Raw genomic sequence first — 21,158 nt, 5'->3', positions numbered from 1 at the left:
TGGAAGGCTTAGAAACTTCAAATAAAAACCCCTTGAAAAACAGAGGGCCATTAGAAATGGCTTCATTATATAAGGGTACAAGCTAGAAATGTACCATCTAGAATGCACTGAATCATCTCCCTTCCCAAGCACATGTTTTATTTCACTGCACTCCTGCTACGTCAGTGATGAACTTTCCTACATTGTTAATACACACAGTGAAAGGTAGGCACAAAATGCAGTTGTCTAAGATCTCTTAATTGCAAAATGTAGAACTACGCCAAATGTTCTTTTGTAAGCATACACAAAATACCTTGTTTCAGAGCACAACTGTAGCTGTATCTTTTCATGCATTTCCAAAAATCTCAGAAAACAAAAACAAATGAGAGAAAGGTCTTTATGAGAGAAGATCATGAGAACTGATCTCCCAACCAAACCAGGCAGTTACAATTCTGTATTTGATGTCTGCCAAGCCCTGGAAAATTCCCAACTTAAAGATGTTCCAAAAAATTTGGATACATGAACTGGTTAATGCCTTAAACACCACACTAATATTTTTAATTCTGTAAAATCAGTTGCACAAACTTGTTCACACAAATACTGACACAAGTAGCAGGCATTAATCCCCAAGACGTAGGCCATTTCTATCTCAGCTTTTCTATTTTTCAGAGAGTATACAAACACATTGCCTGAAATAACAGCCAATTAAAACAATTAAATACAAATTTACACAAACCAAGTTTTCTAGAAAACGAAGGACAGTCAGACAAACCCTACCAATTTATGCTAGGTCTGTTTGAAGATATTTCTCCCAACTGCCAGTTCTGCCAGAATCATTCCCTTTGAACAACAGTCAACAGAGAGGTATCTCCACACAGTCGCGCTCCACCCCATATCCTGGCACACGGAGCCAAACTGGTAATTTAAGCTAAGATTCTGTGCTGCAAATAAGGATCTCTGAAGCAGACACCAACTTGTTTGTATTATGTATTCATTACATTCTTCAAAAGGTGTAGAGGTATTTCAGCACCACAGACTTTCCCTATATGCCACTGGTCAATATCCAGGTGCTACACATTTAAACGCCACCAGCTTTTTACCCCTTTGTAAAAGACAGTGCAAAATAAAGACATTTGGATTCTCTTCACCTTCAGTTAAGCATGATTTACTTTATCGATACGTAAAAGCTAACTCAATTGTTTTCAACATGCAGGTGTTAGAATTATAACCTACAATCCTCCATTTAGCATTCTAAAGCACTTAAAAAATGAAAAGCCTTTCCAATAAACATTCTCTTTAATAATTATTAAAGGTTTATAACCAATTCCCTTTAAACTGCTTTCAAGGAAGCTTCTTCCAAACCCAGTTTATAAGTTTTCCACACAATGTAAGACACTAAGATCTTGCCAAGAAGTCAGTTTTGAACATCAGCATCAACTGTAATTTCACTGTTTAAACATCAAGTAATATGTATACGTAATTTTCAGTAATTAGCAACTTCCTTTTATTCCACACACTTAACACAAATAGCAAAGCCATCTTTTTAAAGCAGGAATAAGTTCTTCTGGAGATGAAAGTAAGACTTCAACAAAGTAACAGAATAATTTGCTACTCTTAAACTACTGTAAAACAATCCACACAGGAGTTAGCGGACTTCATTCTGTATCACAGGAAAACCAGCACACATCATAATGAGGCTTTCATGTGAAAGTTAATTCAGTTACTAACACCCCTTGACAAAGCAACTGGTGCCTTTCCAGAAGCCTTCCTTTACATCAGGAAACTACAGAAATAGTGAACATAATGAAGACCTTCATTAATAACTACAAGTTAGCAGCAGTGGAAGTTGCTTCCCATGAGTTGAAATTACAAGCAAAGATAGAAAACTTCTTTCTTTCAGCTGAAATAATAAGGGAAACACAGAAAAATGCATGTCCCCATTTGCCCCCCAAATACCCATCCCAAAGAAAGACACATAATTACAAAGATCAAGACAGAAGCGTAACTTACTATTGGTAAATAAACTAGGAAGAGCATCCTGATATTCCCCATAAACTCTTTTATCTATCGGTGGTTCTTTGTGTTACCAATGTTGTAGCAGCCAAATACCTAAAACCATTAAACAGAGCCCAAATATATACACTTCAGTGTTTTACAAGTCCCTGCCCACAAATCTACAATTAGTGCGTTTACAGAACAGCCATTTGTGTAAGGATGGAAATTTCCATTTTTTATTTTACAAAATTATTTCAAGGTGGACATGGTTCTTGCCAACCTACTATACCTAACTCAGCTTGAGCTGGAGCATTGGACTAGATGATCTTTAGCAGTCCCCTTCAACCTCAGTGATTCTGTGGAGATGCTGAAATCAAAGAGGTGCAAAATTACCTCCGATTTTATTTTCCAGTCAAAATACAGAAGGATGGGGAGTGTGTGTCTGATTTTTAAAGAGATGGAGCATGCAGGTGAGAAGATACTAATTCACAGGAAGTGTCCAAATCAAGCCTGTGCTGTAATAGAACAACTGATTGCTCTTAACTCAGTGCAGCTGTCATTTATAAATACCACCTACAGTGTGAAAGAACTATTTCCTTAAGGCCAAAATCAGATAACAAACAGCCCTCCCTTTCCAATGTTGACACTGGCAAGCCACTTTGACCTCTGGAGAACTGAGCATTACCTTGAGTAAAGCACCTAACACCCAGTTCAGCTGAAATACTCTGATGAATTACAAAACACCATTTATTAAGATATGAGTTTCACCTACACATTTCCAAGTGTTAAAGAGACCAACAAGCAGAAAGCTTGTTAATCAGCTTTGAGAAGCTTGAGCAGAATTACATGCAAAGTTCTTTTATTAAACTACACTTAAACCTAAAGTCCGACAGGAAGGGCACCGCGTCAAGCTGCGCAAGTACTGTGAAATAAGCTGGCAGGCACTGCCGGCTCCACACGCCCTACTGCTCTGTATTCTGATCATTCTGCTGCTTACTCCTGCCCAGCCCCAGGAGCCTGCTTCGGGACAGGGGCAGTGACGGCAGCTTTCCCTTCCAGAAGCGCCTCACGACGCCGGGAGATCGGCCGGCGCCGGCGGCACGGACCGCGGCGGGGCCCGCGGAGCCGCCGCGCCCAGCGGGCCGCGGCCCAGCCCCCAGGGGGCACCCAGCGCCCCCTCACCCCTCCGTCGCCTCCAGCAGGGACCCCGTAGGCCGTGGGGACCGGGCCGGAGGCTCAGGGCTGGGCGCCGAGGGAGAAGGAACTCCCGCTGCGGCAGCCGCGCGGAGGCGTGGGGGGAGGTGGAGGTGGGTGAGCGGGGCCAGCGGCGCTACCGGCTCTCCCCCGCCCCCTCCCGGGAGCGCCCCGCTCCGCCGTTTTACCTGCCGCGTTCGCCCCGCGCCGCCGCCACCTTCCCGCCCGGCCGCGGCGCCTCGTGATGACCTCGGCCCCGGCCCCGCCCCTGACCGCCCCGCCCCGCCCCGGGCCCCTCAGGCTCCGCCCGCGGTCGTTGTTCCCCGCCGTGCCGGGACCCTGCGCTCCGCCGAGCGGGGCTCTCCTTGGGCGGCGGCGCCGGCAGCTCTCGCCGCCGCAGCCCGGGGGCTCGCTGCTACGGTGCGGCTACCTGAGGGTGACGTTCTTGTCACCGAGGCCCCGGCCAGCTCACGCAAGGCGGGGGCTGGGTTTCCCGCTCCCAGGCAGTGAGGGGGACGGGGAGGCGCGGGCGGTAGTGCCCAGCGTGGGGGTTGCTCGGCTGCGTGTACCAGCCTTTGCGGGAACGTTAAGATCACTGGGCCCTGTCACTTTGTCAAGGCAGCCAAAGTCCCACAGACCGCAGCTTGGGATACAAATGCAAGCATTTATTTTGACGTCACCGATCTGATTAGTATTTCATTTTTTCATTTAAGGTGGCAGTGAATGGCTGAGCTCTTGGAGAGGTTCTTCAGGGATGAGCTGCTGCCACAGCCCCTCTGCCCCTGTGTCTCAGAGCTGGCTGCCTGCTGGAGCTGCCAGCTGGCTGCCAGGCAAGCCAAGGATGCTTCTCACTGGCCAAGTGTCCTGTTTCTTCTGCCAGCAAAAGGAATAGCCACTAAAAATATCCAACGGTTGCTAGCACTGAATCCACTCTGCAGCTGTCCAGGAATGGTAGGCAGACCACTGGCTGATAAAATGGAGACCATGAAAGGTCTTGGTTTAGCTTTGCAGTGTTTGGGTTTGTGAGTCTTGCCACTTACCAGATCCTCAGTCCACAGGTGCCCAGGCTCCTTGAGAAGACTAACAGGAGGAGGAGGGGAGGAGGGAAAGGAAGTGCCTCCACGCCATGTCTGGTATCAGAAGGACAATTAAATATTCATAAAATAGGAATTCAAACCTGGCTTTCCAACATGGGTGCCTTAACCACAGCTTGGCAAGGTCACCTTCTTAACCCCATGAACATTTTATTTATACGAAGTGGAAAAACACCAAGAGGGGAAACAGGGAGGGTCTCTCCTAGAACTCCCAACTGCATTTTCTAGAGTATTTTCAAGGGAGGTGGGAAATTTGGGTTCAGATCCTTGCTAACCAGGGAAATTTGCAAAAAAAGCTCTCTCTCTCCTCAAGCAGATGCCATTATCCTTGTTTTATAGGGAAAGAAACACAGAAGATAGTCTCTTCTGCAGACCTCCTGTCCCCACTGGGCAGGATATACTAGGCAGAGATTTCGGGAATGTAGGTTGAGAGTCTTTCAGAGAAGAGTTTGATTTAGCTTTCTGAATGCCTTCTAGCAGAAAATGTGCTGCATATCTACACAAAGTAGTGCAGCAATTAATTTTGGACCCTGAAAGTGATGTATCTGCCTTACATTGCTTCAGTGCCAGGATGAAGTAGCTTAGTCTCCACCTCACAGTCAGCTGTAAACTGCTGGTTCCAGACCCAGCCTGTGTGTTTTATGGCTAAGGACCACTGCATCAGTTGCAGTTTAAACCTACTCAGAGATGTCTTAAAGACTGCCTTGCAGAAAGTTTGGTAGCTGGGAGCTTAAATCAGAATTGAAAAGAAATGAGGCTCACAAACATAGGACTTGGGAGCCTATACGACATTTGGATGCCTGCTTGCCATTGCAAAATGTGAACTTACTCAAAGCAGGTCTGACTGAGATGGTTTTTAAAGTGTCAAAAACTGCTAGAAATCTCATTCTTTCCAAAATAACTGGAACATTATAACAATGTTGGGAAGGTAATAGAAAATATGTCTGCCCAGCCAGATTCAGTACAGGGTCCTCTCTTTAAGGATTACAGTCACACTACGCATACTCAGGAAGGACCTTCTGGCTAGGGCTATCAGCAGTAACCAAGGAAAGGCTTGAATCCAAAATCAGTGTATCACTTTGGATAGCCTTAATTGTGTGTTTTGAATCCAGATGAAACTGGTATTTCTAAGAGCTCTGTTTGAGAAGATCTGATGTATATAAACAACAGTGAATGCGCATAAAAATACACCTTACTTCGCAAATACTGGAAAAGCACTGCATTTTTTTCTGGTCAGGAATGCTGTAGCTTAAGCAAAAGCTGCATTACAGCAGTCTAAGTGGGATTTTTTTTTGTTTTCAGTGCACACTATGGGTCAAGTTTCCTACTGATGCAATAGTGATGTACAGAGTTCTTGAAATCAGCTGTGCTTTGTTAAGGATCACTGGATTGTCAATGCTTTTGACTTTTCTTGCTTTTACTTGCGTATGTGGCAGCCTTTTCCAGTGACTGAGAAAATACACTGGCCTAGCCTAAAAAATCTAAACCAGAATCTCATCATGGACATTAATCAACCTCTCTCTTGTTCTGTATTTACCTCAAACTTATTTACTTCTTGAAAGAAGAGGTATTCTCTGACAAATAGCATCTCCTGTTGCTATCCAAATGCATATAGTGTGGCACATCATTGTCATCCTTCCCACATACAGTAAACCATTCTGAATTGCTATTGTCAAGTGAACAGTGTATAGCCTGATGTACATGAGTATTGGAGGCTTGCTTCATTTGGCCTTAAACATGAGCAAAGTAGTTACCTGCTTGTGATTCCAGTAGTGAAGTTTATTTGCCATTAACAAGAAAACCTTCGTGTAAAAATGTTACTGAACTTCCACCACAAAAAAATTAAAATTACATAAAAGAGTCTTTTTGAAACAGCTTACTTGTGCAGTATTTCAGTATTAATATTTTACACCTTTAACAATCAGACTTAAGGGAAGTCCTAAAATTCAAAACTACTGAAAATAACTGCTATTTACTTTTTAAAAAATTTGTCACTAGTGCCACATCAATTTCATTTTGGTGCCAAATGTGACAACAGTGGCAATTATTTGGAGCAATTGCTGTATAGGAGTACTGGAAACAAGGAGAAGAGGTAAAAATTCAGTCTAACCAGTCAAGTCCAGACTGCTTAGAATTCACAAACTGTAAACTACAAACTACATTTCAGTTGATCACAAGATGCTGACCACAAAGAAATAAGACATGAAGATTGCATTCTGGAGTGACAAGTTTTGCCATTAACTAACATAGTTAATACATTAATTACCATGCCATTCACCCAGTTGCTAGTATTTTCTGGTAGCTAGTATTTTCTACATCCTGTGGAGTCTAAGCAGATTAAAGCTTGTGCATAGATTCTCCTTATCAATTACACTACAAGGTTGCACTATTCGAGAACAGTATGAGCCCATGTTAAAAACTGACCTCTTTAAATCCACAAAAAGCAGCACTATATGTGAATATGGCAATTTGTTGGTATAGCAAATTAAGCTGTTGAATGTTAGTTGAAGATTATATTTGTTGACTGGTGTTGAAGGTGCGTTTGATTAAAGGTGTGCACAATTTTGGGCATGGTTTGAAACAGATGGTTTGAACTCATTTGGACAGATGTCTTGCCTTAAACTGTTAATGGTATGTTTGTGACAATGGTGCCTAAAAACAGTTGAGCTAAAAGCTGTGCCAACACAGAGGAAGAGGTATCCTGTACTCCAGAGTTGCCACCTAAAGATGCAAGAGACACACAGGATAGGGCAGAAGGGTTTAACACAGACCAGCATGAATGGTGGATGCCAGCAAGGATCTCCCACACACCTCCACTCTAGTAGCAGGGGTATGTAAGCCATAAATGTTAGAAATGTTTATAAATATTATAAAAGGAAACAAAAGTGAGACCAAGTAAGGAAGCATAATGGAGGAGGTGATGCAAAAGCAGGTATGCATGAAACTGAATTTAAAAGCCTGGGAAACTGGCATACCTTACTCTTTTTTTATTTTGATGGCTTTCATAGGTGCTCTTACTAGCAAGTTTTTAGCTTGCTGTTGGTTTTCCCCCATGCCATACATTGCTTAGGAAAAAGAGTTAACAGAAGTACGACCTGCTGTGCTCCTTCACACTAAAACTAGAGCTTTTTCCCACACAGTTCAGAGTGATAGGGTGGCCATGCTGCAGCAAAGCTTTATCCTCTTCCAAGGAAGACCTTTCTGCTTTAGCTGCCTCTGCAGCTGATGACTGCAGCCACTGTCCTATTTTGGTGAATATAAAGGGAGACTCATCTGCAAGTGGTTTCTGAAATCTTCAAGATCAATGTTTAGCATACCATATGTGGAAGTTTATAAAGCAAATTGTCTGTGGAGATGTCTTTGAAGCTACAGGAGAGGTAGGGAAAATGTTACACCTTGCCTGGTAATCTTTCCTTAGTTGCACTTTTTAGAATAGTACACCAAAGAAGATAAAAACAAACTTCTGATGCTGTGTTTTATCTTAGCTAGACAGAGCATTTCCACTTTTGGGTTTCCAAAGATATTGCTCACATGAAGTTACCTTTTGGAAGCAAATAGAAAGATAAAAATGTACACCTGATCTCAGGATCAAATTTTATGTGGATTCAGTGGCTACTGCTACCAGCTCATCACTTGCAAAGATTAGTTACTGATAAAACTGCTAAATATTAATGTTCTTCCATGGCTTTACTACCACATCAAGAGTGTTGTGATCTAATTAAACCTGTATTTTCCCAAAAGGATTATTTCTTTTTTCCAGTCTATTATTTCAGCTGCAGTGATTCTTATGATTCAGTGCAGAAAAATACCCACTCCACATGAACACCAGTGGTTCTCTTAGTTTGGCCTCATACTTTGATACTAATTTGGCCTGATAAAAACATAATACAGTCATTCAAATATGGGATAAAGAGACTGAGAAGTCTGGCTTTCAGGAAACCTTTCTCAATCTACACAAGAAAACTATTTGTTGTCCCTGAGAGTGTGAGTTTCTTTATGCTCAGTGGAGAGACCAGCTCATTGTGAATGCTTTCAGCTAGTACACCACACCAGAGGGAAGCTGAATGTGAAAGGGAGTGAATCATCATGAAAAACTCCTATTCACTGTCTTATCTCCAAATGTAAAGTAAACAAAGAATGTAAGTAAACATATGCATAATTTAATATTTTCCTGCAGGCCTATGACTGTTAATAATATGAATCATAGAATCATAGAATTGTTTAGGTTGGAAAAGTCCTTTAAGATCATCAGGTCCAACCATTAACCCAACACTGCCAAGCCCACCACTAAACCATGTCACTAAGCACTGTGTTACAAATCTTTTAAATACCTCCATGGATAGTGACTCAACCACTTCCCTGGGCAGCCTGTTCCAATGCTTCACCATCCCTTCCATGAAGAAATTTTTCCTATTATCACATCTAAACCTCTCCTGGTGTAACTTAAGGACATTTCCTCTTGTCTTGTCACCTGTTATTTGGGAAAAAGAGACCAACACCCACCTCACTACAACCTAATTTCAGGTAGGTAGTTGTAGGGAGCAATAATGCCCCCCCCCCCCGGAGCCTCCATTTCTCCAGCATTTAATTTTTGTATGTTGCAAGTTTGGAGACATTTTCTGGAACAACACTAAAATTACAAGAACATAAATTAAGAGGAACTGTTTGAATTCTAATCCTGAATCACAATCTGCATTGTCAATATGAAGTGTTTGGATATTTGAAAGAAAGAAAATTACAATATCCTTAACAAACATGCTTTGGGAATAGCACTAAAGCTAACTCAAGTAATTCAGCCCTTGCTAATAAAACTAGATTTCATTATTTATTATTACATACAATCATGGTTGTAGAATTTATCAAATTCTTTATTAACTTTGAGCCCAGTAAGTGCAATTGGAATTATCACTGCCTGGCTCGTTTTGCTTCTTTTACAAGCCTTGTGCTACTTTAATACTAAGTTTCTGTGGCTAAGTTTAATGAGGCAGACAAAAGACCTGGATCTCTGTCCCAAACCTAATTTGCAAGTCACATCCTCTCTGGTGTTCACAGTTGAGAAGAGACTCTCAATTCTGTGTAGCTATAGGATGGTGATAACTTGGAAGCTGAATATTTTGGCAGGGAAAAAATTACCATAACCAGCCCCTGAAACCCATACGTTACAACAAAAGAATTGTGTGTGTTGTCCCATTTACTCTGTAAGTGAAAGATATGTTTGCCATAAATACCATACAATGATGGTTGCAAAGAAATCTGCAAGTATCACCCAAGAAGTCTGCTTCTTGCTGAGGATCGGAAGAAAAATTAGTCATGGGACTCCTGGTAGCATTCCTGAGACTATTTTGGTGTACGCATGGGTGAAAAGCATGACTAGGGAGTATGTGTAATATTGCTAGAGTTTGAGCTTTCAACAGTCTTACTGAAAGGAAGAGACATGGGAAGTGGGTGTCATTCGCTAAGTCTGCTTGATACACAGGCTTTTTTCAGTCTGTGATATTCTTTCAATAATATTAGCCAGTTTGGCTTTTTGCTAGAGGACCTGGCTGACTTACTTCTGAAGGACAGTAGATACTTCCTGTTGGACTTCATGGCTCACCTGGGGTGGGGACCAGCTTTATAGGTGGTAGGTAAGACCCAGTGCCCCCAGGTTGCTGAACAGGTGAGCCACCCCAGTGATATGGTTTTAGTTTGGCGGAAGTTTTCTGTTATTCTCACTTTAAAGCTCAACTTTAAAGATTCAGAGAACAAAGTAGGCTACACAAACATATTTTGTAGGGAATCTGGCATCCTTTCAGAAATTTCTGGAACGCCTCTGCTTGCCTTAAGAAAAATGATGCAGTAATTTTGGAACAGAATGCATTAGATGCAGCTGCATATAAGAGGGTTTTTGTAGCTGTTTTATGATCTGAATGCATGTGACAATGATCTTTGAGATTTCATATTTTTCAGAGATGTTTAACAGACATGCTTCACTTATCAGAGTTCATAGGAGACCTAGTTGCCTGTGGGCATGGTGTGAGTGAGGAAGTGCTAGGAAGACAGGCTTATCTTCTCTGAGTAGTGGTGTATTGCCGTCAGTTTGTACTGTTGGATCCTGTTGTACTGTTGGATTTTTGAGAGAAGAGGTCACTTAGCTTACTATGTGGCAGTGATGGGTTGATTTTAAGGCTTGGCACTAGGAAATGATATCACAGACAATATTTCTAGATCACAGCCAAATATGCAGTTGAGTATGTTGAGGTTTGCAGCCATGATCAATAGCAACTTTTGAAAAACCTTCAGTGGGAAGGAAGGGGACTAATTTTTGTGCACATATTATCTGTGGGGATGTTAAATCTTAGAGAATGAATCTTGATAAATCCTTGAGTTTCTGCTGTTCAGGAAATGCAAGCAAAGTTCAATAAAGATTTTAGGCTATGGGTTTACAGCACAATACACTGTACAGGGTTAGAGATGCTGAACTTGCCATATAGTTGAGATTGTATGGAAAGAGACATTAGGCCATGAGTCACTAGCTTGACGATCTTTGCACGTTACCGTGTGATGTCAACATACTGAAAAGGGCAGTCAGGCAGAGCTCCAGTATGCAAATTCCAAACAGTGAACCTGAAGACTCTTGCCCAGGTGCTGCTTAAATCCCAAAGGCCCCTCGCACTCTTACTTGAAGGCTCCCAAGCTGTGTGCCTGCTTACATGCAGGGTATTTTCCTTGTAAGAGAGAGACCTTGGTTCCCTCTCCTCCATTCAAGGCTATTTCTGTGTTTTACATTAAACAGTCACTGGATAAAATACAGAACTGAAGGCAAAAGTACGTAACTTTCCAAGTAAAAGCTTACACTGGTATAATGGTTTGTGCAGCTGCATGACCTGAAAGTTTATATCACTCTTTCCTTCTGTAGTTAACCATAACAAATGTCAACATGATGCAAATCTACCCTGATATAAAAGTAAGGACTAGCATTTTGACTTGAAGCTGGCAGAGCAATCAAGTAGTTTTTATTTTATTAGACTGAGCTGCCCCGGGATCTAGAAAAAACATCTAACAAAAAGGCAGAAGGCACAGAAGGTAAGATTTTATTTGATATAAATAAAATACACAATGAAGCAAAGCAATGCTGATAATTAATTTACTAAGGACCACTGTGTAGGTCACTCATGATTTAATTTTCACATAATAATCACAAATTCACTGGCATTACCTCTGTGTCTCTCATTATTATCTCATAATATCAGCTAAATCAATTTCCCATCCTTCTCTATTTTAAAATTAATCCCCGATCTATAGAAAACATGTTTATTTTGCATACACACAATTCATAGCTATTTTAAATATATAGCATGTATATTTATAGTATAAATAATCAAGTAGATCTTAAGACTTACAAATCCTAAAAAAACTCAAGCTGTTTTACAACATTGCCTTAAACTACTGGAACCATATAGTAAAGGTCATGTTAACTAATCATGAGCTAACTAACTTACTCTAAAAAGACTACCACTGAGAAAGCAAATTACCTTAAAATGTAATGCTTAGTTCAGTGCTAGCTCGAATAACAACCTGCACAGAGCAACAAGCAGTACCGTGTCCTGGGTACATATTAATAGGTACAGATCCCATGCTAGCTGCTGGAAACGGGCAATAGCTGTCATGGCAACTCTGTATCTTCCAATTTATTATTAAATATTTATATTGCATTGGCATACAGAGACTCAGACAATAGAATAATGTCCTTTCCAAGGGAACAGAAGTCACACAAATGCTGTGTGAATATAATGCCAGTCTTAAACTGATTTTTAATTGCTATAAAATTAAAGATATAAACAAAGATATTAAACTAAAATGTATTTTCCACTAAAGCAGTATTATTGTGCTGCAGGTATTGTAAGAAGATAAGAGAGCAAAGCTTCAAAATCAGGTTTAGTTTGTACAAAGTTTCTGCATATTTATTCCAGCAAGAGTTAGAATCACTTGGTTGTATCAAAATTAAGTCCTGATATAGTATGGCACAGCTCTGGAAAACTGAGATTTACAACTCTGAATATCTGCTTACATATGGGGTGTATTTGTTCTGTTGCCCTTATGTTATCTTAGCAAATAACACCTGTTGCATCCTGAGAACTTACCATTGTACTGTTAGTTCAGCATGGGATCACCCACATCCACCATAGCACAGAAATATTCACAAAATAAACAGTTGTCACAGTAACTCAAAACTAAAGTGTTTGCTGGTGCTTTATTGCCATAATATATTTTTTTTCATCTGTTCTCTTTCTATAAACAATGACACATTGATAATCTCTTGATTTCCTCTTTCCCTTTATCTTTAATGCACATTGGATTTTTTTTATAAAATAAGCACCACAGATGTATGTGTGACAACTCTTTCATTAATGGATGTGAACTGAGTAAAGGACTACAAAAAAAAATGTCAAAGTTTGTTGCCAGAGACAGAGTTTAAAACTGAGTTTTACAAAGTCCCCCATAGCTTTTAATGGGTATCCTTCTCTGAGTTCACATCTCTCTGATTAGCGCTTCCATGTTTCTTTATCACAAAAAGGGTGTGTCTCCCCTACAACTGGGCAGCACTTTCAATTCAGAAGTGAGCTTTTGGAGGCCTGGTCTGTTGTCCCCTATGGAAAAAAGAAGTCACTGCAAAAGGTATAAAGAGCTTTCCTGATGTGTTTCCTCTCATAGCTTTCTCTTGGTTTTATTGGGATGGGAACTTGAAGGAACGTAAAGAATGGATCTGACATTTTGCAAGCAGCACAGGAACAGAGTGGGTGACAGGAGTTACTAACTGGGAAGACACTCTGAGGGATGGAAGAAGATATTAGCAAGGTTAGCCATATTTTCTGCTTTGATTAGGCAAACGAGTGCTTAGAGAGTGTGGATTTTAGACTTGGACTGAGGAAGGATACTCCATATACCTTGTCTCTAGAGGACTAACTGACCATCCAACAGAAGAAGATAAGGATGAACAGGATAATTTTTTGGAGTTACTTGGGTTATTATGTTCACATTCTTCAGTCAGTAAAATTCCTATTGCAATTCATGAACTGAAGTCTATTTTTTCACAGAGCCCAGGGAATTGAATGCTTCAAAATAGTATGTCTGATGTTTTGTCGGGTGGTAAACAGTTTTCTTTCTAAATACTCTAGCTATACATCTGTCACATCCCCACACTGGCTCCACACATCAGAGCAAAGCAATGCTGTGAAAGGGGGGTGGGTATGGGTCTGCCCTCTGCTAGCCCCTCCCTGCTGTTGGACAGTAAATATATACACAGGGCGTGATGTATATGAAGCCCATATGGTTCCTCTTCTCTGAACTCCAACAGGCCATTCTCTCTCCTGGAGCCCTCTGAGCAGACGTTGTTGTCAGCAGTGAGTTGGTACAAACACTGAAGTTAACGGGTTGGATTCATGCACAACCTTGGCACCCCATGCTGCTTCCTGCCCCTCTATTTTTCCACTGCTTAGTGGAAAATCTGTATCTCCTTCATGAGATACATTCTTCAAAATGTGAAAGAATTAGTGAGACTGACAGCTCTTTTATACTTATGTTCATGAATTTTCCTTATTGAGCCATGTGACATTATGTTTACATTTTTTATCTTTCTCTTATCCACTCCTTTCTCAGCTGTCCGCATCTCTCAGTGGGAGTCAGATGGGCTGCCTTGTTCCCCTCCACAGCACAGGGTACGGTCTGCATCGCAAGGCCAGGTGAGTGTTTTTGCCTACCCACACCTCTGCTGTGGCATGCAGCTAGCACATTGTCTGTGCCAATTGTCAACATCATCTTCCTATTGAACACTCAGTGCTAGAAATGAGTGTGTGGTGTAGAGCAGGTATTTGTAGATGGTTCTGCATTTCATAACTGTTATCTGTGGTGTGTAGCTGTGAGAAAACTGAATTTGGTCATTCAGGCAGAGTCTTTTCCAGTATTACATTCTAGCTAGGGAACTGCTTTACCTTGTGTTTACACTCAGGGTCCAACATCTGATACAAAAATGCTGGATTTTTAGTTCAGTGCACAGCCACACTGACAAAATTTTTATTACACTTCGTTACAGAAACCGGTTCCTACAGATCTGACTGCAGGACAAGTGTCACAGACTGTAAACGCTAAGGAAAAGGGAGACACTTTGTCTCAGTTTTGTCATGTACTTATATAAATAAATATCAGTAATGCTGTGGAGGGAGCTGGGACTCCTAAATAACCTGAGAAGTCAATGAAAGGCCAAGAAAGAACCTTCTTGGTAAGCATGTCCTTTTTTCTAATAGGAATGAAAAAGTAAAAGCGGACAGCAATTTTGTGGAATTTCATTCATAAATATTTATTCTTAAAGGTTTAACCAAAAAGAGAGTGGAGCTTCAAAACACTTTTTCAGTGGACAAACATCACTCAATCCTTTGCCTGTTCTTGTAGATGTGATTCTTCGTTTGCATGTGAGATCTCTGTTGGCTATAATTCAGGGAGAAAATTATGAGATTATTTCTTTGTTTCATGCCATACTGGAACTACTCTTCTTGCTTAGCATGTAATTTTCAGGTTTGATCAACCGCAGAAGGTATAGACCTGAGTTTTAGCAAGAGGCCTCTGAATATCAAACTGGCATGCTAAGCAGCTGTGCCAGAAAACTGCAGATAAGCATTTTGACAAGAAAACAATTAAATTACTCCTGTAATGGGCAAAGCTGATGTGAATAAAACTTAGTTAATGGTTGACAATATAAATTCTTAACCCTCATAGCTTTTTCTTTCAGAAATACTGCTGGGAAAGTAAAAGGTATTGGGAGAGAGGGATTAAAATAAGGTGTACTGTTACAGCCTAAATGGGTTCCTCACTGGAGATGAGTGACCTGTTTCTATTTCACTTAACTGCTTTACTGTAAAAATGAAGGCAGTATTTACAGATGCATTTACCATAGCTCTTTAAAATTTTAAGACTGCCCTTGCAGTCCTTGTTATGCATTCCCAGGATTAACATGGGGATGTTCTTGGCATTTCATAGCCAGACCTTTTGACTGCTATAATTGTGTAAGAATACCGAAAAATTGTAATAACAAAGCAGATTGGCATGTTTTCCGTAAGTGTTGCTTCCATAATTCTTCAGTTTTAATTCCACTGAAAGATTAAGTGTGAAACTGATGGCTCAGATGATATTCCTAGCAGTCAATCATGTAGTGGCCTTCGGCTTTTCAGTTACTGTAGGGTGTGGAGCTTTCTGCTGATAATTTACTGGTTTGACTTCCATTGAATATAGAGAAATAGCACATTTGTGGGTCCATGGCCACCAATTAATCCCAATATCTTGGTTGTTACACCACTGCTATTTGCGGTGACCATGAATCCCTGATTTATGAAGCACTATAATATCTCATTTCAAAGCCATTGATCCATTTCACAAATCCTTTTTACTGCACGTCTCTTCAGAGCTCTTTTTCTTCAGACCATAAGGCAACCAAACCCTTTGCCTTTTCCCTGTTGTGATGCTGTGCCAGCATGTTAGCACTTTGTTATTCAAATTCTGTCTGCCTCTATGAACCATTCCCAGAATGGTTTCAAGGAAAGGGCAGTTGTGACCAGGGTCTGAAGATCAGTAGCTCAGGGAACACGGGCTAAAGAAGTGTAGATGGTATTGTGCAGAAATCCTGCGTTCCCTTGACACAGTTTTGCCCATCAAGCACCAATCACATTTCTAAGACTGGTTTTGTTTTGTCTCTGCGAGATCAGCATCAAAGGTGGCCCTAGACTTTGAAACTTTGAAACACTGGAGTTTCAGTTCTCCCTTTAGATTCCCCGCTTTATCTTCTCATTAAAAAGACCTCAGTGATGCTGTACATTCCCAAGCCATTTTAGATAGCAAAGGTTTTATAAAAAGCATTCAAACTAAAGGAGTTCAGTGGGAAGCAAGAATACACTTGCTAAATATTTATGTAATTAATGTAAAATCAGGACAGCCAAATCTGCTGACAAGCTGATTTAACTTCCAGTAGAGGATATAATCTCTACCAACAGGGTATACCTGCAGCAAAATTTTTTATATGAAGCAAAATAACCATAGCTCATACGTGCTCAGAAATTTAGTACTTATTCAGACAGGCCTTGGTGTACTGAACTTGCATCCTCTGGCACCAATGTTAATATTTCAAAGTGAATTAAATGCATGTTACTAGTTGAAAATGAAGAGATTATTGGTGAAAACGATGTGGAAAAGCACAGGCCTTTTCAGACCCAAAACTACTTGCTTTGGATTGTAGACAAGAAAAGGCTAAATTAGTGAAAGAAAAATTGGGCTAAACGTGAGACCAGTTTGGTGGGTGGGTTTTTGTGGGTTTTTTATTTACTTACTTTTTTAATATATCATTAAAAATTCGTAGAATAGAAAGTTGCCAAAAAAACACTCAGTGGAGTTTTCCATTGCCACTGCAGTCTATAGCTCATTTGCAATTTTTGTTGTTAAGAGCAATGCAGGAGGTCAAGTTTATTTGTCACTTAACACTGCTTTTCTTTTTTAGCTTCAGGCATGATTCATCCAATCACAACACCAAAAAAGTTGCTCTGGGTCAGTCTGTATGATCTTAAATAATTCAGCTAAACTCTTACTAACCTACTATATAAAAGCATTTAAGACTTGCATATGAAGTTTCTATAGCAGACAGTTCAGGTTTGTGTGTTGCTTTCCTCCATAAACCCTGGGATTTTAATGTGACCTGCTGACATCCAAGGGAGTTGAATTATTTTTAAGATTTTTTTTTAAGAATTATTTTTAAGCCTATTATTTCAAGCCTCAAACTATCCTTGTTTTAAGCTTTGTGCAGACTTTGGGGAAGTGACTCCTTATGTTCAGATCATGTTTCCAAACTTTGTTTGCAATTATTATAACCATTTTTTTCATTCCTTTGGAAGTCTGAATTTCAGTAGCAACCCACAGCTTCTGCAAATTCAGAAAGTATCCGGAATAAGGTGGCCATTTGTTCTAAAAACATATATGGGCCATGCAAAAGGATTAGAGGCCACCTGGTTCCACTCAGAGCGAGACAAGCTCTTGCTTGTGTGTGCACAGAGCATCATTTAGGTCAATAGACCTAAGTGCTTGTGCCACAAAGAGTGTAACGACAGTCAAAATCCACATCTCAGTATATGAACATTGAAGCTGGCTTCCTGTCACTGTGAAAAGGGTATGCTCAACCTCTGAAGTCAGAACTGCAGTTGGGTTAGGGTATGCGTGGTCTGTTGTTGGCCAAAGGGCTGTAATTACTTCTTACAGCAGTAGGGTCTGCTGGGCTGGATCACAGTCTAGCATGGAAGCTGCAGTGGTCCGAGTTTTAGGAGAGTGCTAGAAAGTGGGCTGCATTTAGGATTGGGCAGGAATGATCCAGTTAGCTAAGATTAGCTCTGAGCTTTGCAGGGGGCGCAGTGCTTAGAATAGTTTGGGGGATGGCAGTGATCACTAGGTAAAGTCTGGGGTTTGGAATAGGACTAATACGTGACCTGCAAACCTCAATTACAGCTTAGTAAATGAAGGACCACTTGATCCTGGTTTAGGGATAACTACATTTGGACATTTGGGTTTCCACCTGGCAGCAGTTATTGGAAGCCTGAGACTATGATTAATATTTGGTTTAGGATTTGGCGTTGTGTGGAGCTGATTCAAGGCTGAGTGCACATGGGGACAATACTCTGTGACAAAAACTTGCATGTAATGAGTGAGCCTAGGGCTTCAAGTCATTACCGGTCTATGACTAAAATTGGAGATTAGGTTTGAGGTTAAGGTTTGTCATAAAGAAGGCTAAAAAACTAAGAGTCAGAAGTGGCTGCTGAGATAGATAAGAAGTGGGCTAAATTTAACTTTAATCTAAATTTGGGGCCCAAGGGGAACTATGGGTAGTGCTGGGTGTGCAAGGGGGTCCCAAGGCTAATGGAAGACGGGTGATAATAGGGCCCAGATGGCAATCCTTTTGGCTTCTGTATAAAGGGATGACTTAACACTGCATAAATGTTAGATTTGGGTTAGAAGCCAAAGAGCCATGACATGATCTAGGTAATGCAGAGACTATTGACTAGGCTAAGTTTTAGGTTAAGATTTGGCTCTCACTGCAGCCTTCAAGCTACTTTCAGAGCTGGGATCCAAAAAGCTTCGGATGTATGCTGGTAAACTGGAGTTATTCCTAGAAAGTGAAGGGCTGCTTGAATACCACTAAGTTTTTGCTGAAAAGCCTTAAGACTGTTAAAACCTGAGACAGGAGTAGTATTATGTCTCATACCAGTTCTAACTGTTCAGCTAGGCTTAAGTGGTCGGACCAAAATAGTTCCCATGCAATGCCACAGCAGATGCTAGCAGGTATCTCACAGCTGGGTTTAAATGTGGGAATTGCAGGAGTCAGTTCATAAATATTAACATGAGAATTAGGCTGAGATGAAGTAGGCCTGGGAACTCACTGTCCCAGCACCACAAATACAATGTGTGTTTTGGTGGTCCCACTGTCCATGTCTGCAGCTACTTTCGAGCTGCCTGTGGGAGCTGGATGGAGTAGAGCAGGGGCCCTCAGACTACAGCCCGCAGGCTGGATACAGCCCCCCAGGGTCTTCAATCCGGCCCCCGGTATTTACAGACCCCCCTGCCCCCGCTCCGCTGGGGGCTGGGGGGGAAACCAAGCAGCCGCAGATGGCTGCCTGCCACTGCATCCGCGCGCCGGCCCCCTGGTTAAAAAGTTTGAGGACCCCTGGAGTAGAGAAACACTGGGTTTTGCAGCTCTCCATTTGTCCACAGCTGCGGGCACCTTCAAGCTGCCTGTGTGAACTGTATGTGGTGGAATGTATGAGGTATGTATGTGGTATGTATGTGTATGAGGTATGTATGAGGAATGTATGTAGTAGCTGTATGAGGGAATACTCAGACTCCTGACTAAAACATCCACCTGCAATTTTTGTGAGTCAGTTAGAATTTGACTCCAGGGAGATGTTTTATATGGAAAGTTCTTTCTACATGACTAAAAATGGGAAAAGCAGCAGGGACTTCTCAAATTAACTTAATAATTTTTGATCTTCAGAAAGTCAAACAGTAAGAATGTCTCAGCAGTTTATCAGAAAGCATATTATTTCATTCTAATTATACCATATTATTACCTTGGTAATACCTTGATAATACCCTGGTATTACTAAGATAATAATATAGTACAATTAGATTAGATAAATTATGGTTAAATAGGAATGTGTTCAAGTTTAGGAGCTGAACATTGTATTATATAAAAACACTATTTAAGAATTAGTAAAAGTACGGCTCTCATGCAGGGTTCAAACAAATATTTTAAAAGACAGTGTTAGCACTGGAGAAATTATCTGTGTATTTCTGCCATGAGACTTTCACAGTTATTGTGAACATCTGCTTTCATAAAGCAGCACTGGTTCCTGTTTTAAAGTGCTGGCATAACATTCTTCTTCCTTTCTGGCTCTCCTGTTTGCCTGTCCTCATCCCTTCCCTTTTCTCTTTTTCCCTTCTCAATATCTGTTTTGATTGTTTTGTTTCTAAAAGCACTTCCCTGTTAAATTTCAAGTTGAAGCATTCCCCAGAATGCCATTAAAAAACACTTGCATGAAACTGCTGTAATCTGTAAATACCTCATAAACAATCAGCCACATACTCTACATCTTTTTATCCCTCGAAACCTGTACCCTTTGCTGTGTAAGATCCCAGGAACTCTTTCATCTTTAGGTGCCAGTCTTGCAATAGTTCTTTAAGTCCTGTTCAGCTATGAACACACTGTGCTTGCAGCCATACACATACATAAAGCAAGTTGAATGAATGCTGCGTGTTCCTGCCCTTTGGAATGGGGAAATACCTCATATCCTGTGTAAATCAGAACAGAAGCATCCTTTTGGCCAGATCTGGGACAATGGATATCAGACCTCACAGTTTTTGTCTGTAGAGCAGTGGCCTACAAACTGGGGTTCCTGCACCCCAGGGGGTACACAAGGCAATCCACTGGGGTGCAGGAAGAAAGCATTTTTTAACATTAAAAAATAAATAATTTTTAAAATATTGTTTCTTTTATCTTTATTTCATCCTTTCTAATGCCTATTTTGTGTATATTTTATTATGTACATAACATTAGTACAGTGGTACATGTCTGTAATTTATAAATAAGCATATATATATATATTGGAGTGCATACTCAAAAATGTTTTACTCATAGGGATGCATGATGAAAGAAGGGTTAAGAGACTGCTGCCCTAGAGCATCTAGTTCACCTTGCACATTATACAGCTATTACATCTGTAATGAATAAAATACAGGTATAATCCTATCAGCCATTATAAAAACAAGTACTTTTTTCCCCTTTAAAAACAGGCTAAACCAACATCAAGATGTGCCCGGTTGTGCAGTGCTTGCTCATCCTTTGCAATTAAGAGACAGTGGAAGCTGAGGGCAGGATGTTTTGACTCCTGCTGTCTCATAAGGATTTAATGTCACAAACAACACATGGGGCCTATTTAATTGTGTTTGGTATTCAGCTGGTATAAATGGCTGAACCTGTGAGACGGGTGTACAAACAGAAGTGCTGAATGTGCAAGAACAGTTTGCTATCTTTTCTTTACATAAGCTGGAAGAGTTAGGGATGTGTTACCTGGCAACCTCATCAACCTCAATTGACAATTCTTTATTCCAACTGAATATGTTATTCTTACAAGTTACTTTTTGGAGGGTTGTGTTGGTGGTTTTTGTCAATTCTCATAACTTTTTTATTTATTTCTTCTGAAGGTGATACATTCAGCACACATTCGCAAAATGCTTCACAGAATGGCATGTAGGCTGCAAAATGCAAAGAGAAAAAGGTGAATAACTGTCAGTAAAGTTTTGAATGGCAGTGGAAGTTTTGCCCACGTAAGCACT

The 21,158-nt window shown here is 40.8% G+C and overlaps 1 protein-coding gene across 3 annotated transcripts in view; it reads right to left on the bottom strand.

The window, feature by feature from the left end:
• AOPEP (aminopeptidase O (putative)) overlaps positions 1-21,158 on the bottom strand; it is a 234,689-nt gene that overhangs the window by 201,407 nt on the left and 12,124 nt on the right. For all 3 annotated transcript variants that reach the window (XM_080373211.1, XM_080373212.1, XM_080373213.1), the window contains exon 1: positions 3,357-21,158. This exon is cut by the window's right edge and continues 12,124 nt beyond it. The gene's annotated coding sequence lies outside the window, so the exon portion shown is untranslated. The remainder of the gene's footprint in view (positions 1-3,356) is intronic.

Source organism: Falco punctatus (assembly GCF_963210335.1).
Source record: "Falco punctatus genome assembly, chromosome: Z".
Lineage (NCBI taxonomy): Eukaryota > Metazoa > Chordata > Aves > Falconiformes > Falconidae > Falco > Falco punctatus.
The sequence above is the reverse complement of the archived record's forward strand: the minus strand, read 5'-3'. Positions and strand labels throughout refer to the sequence as shown.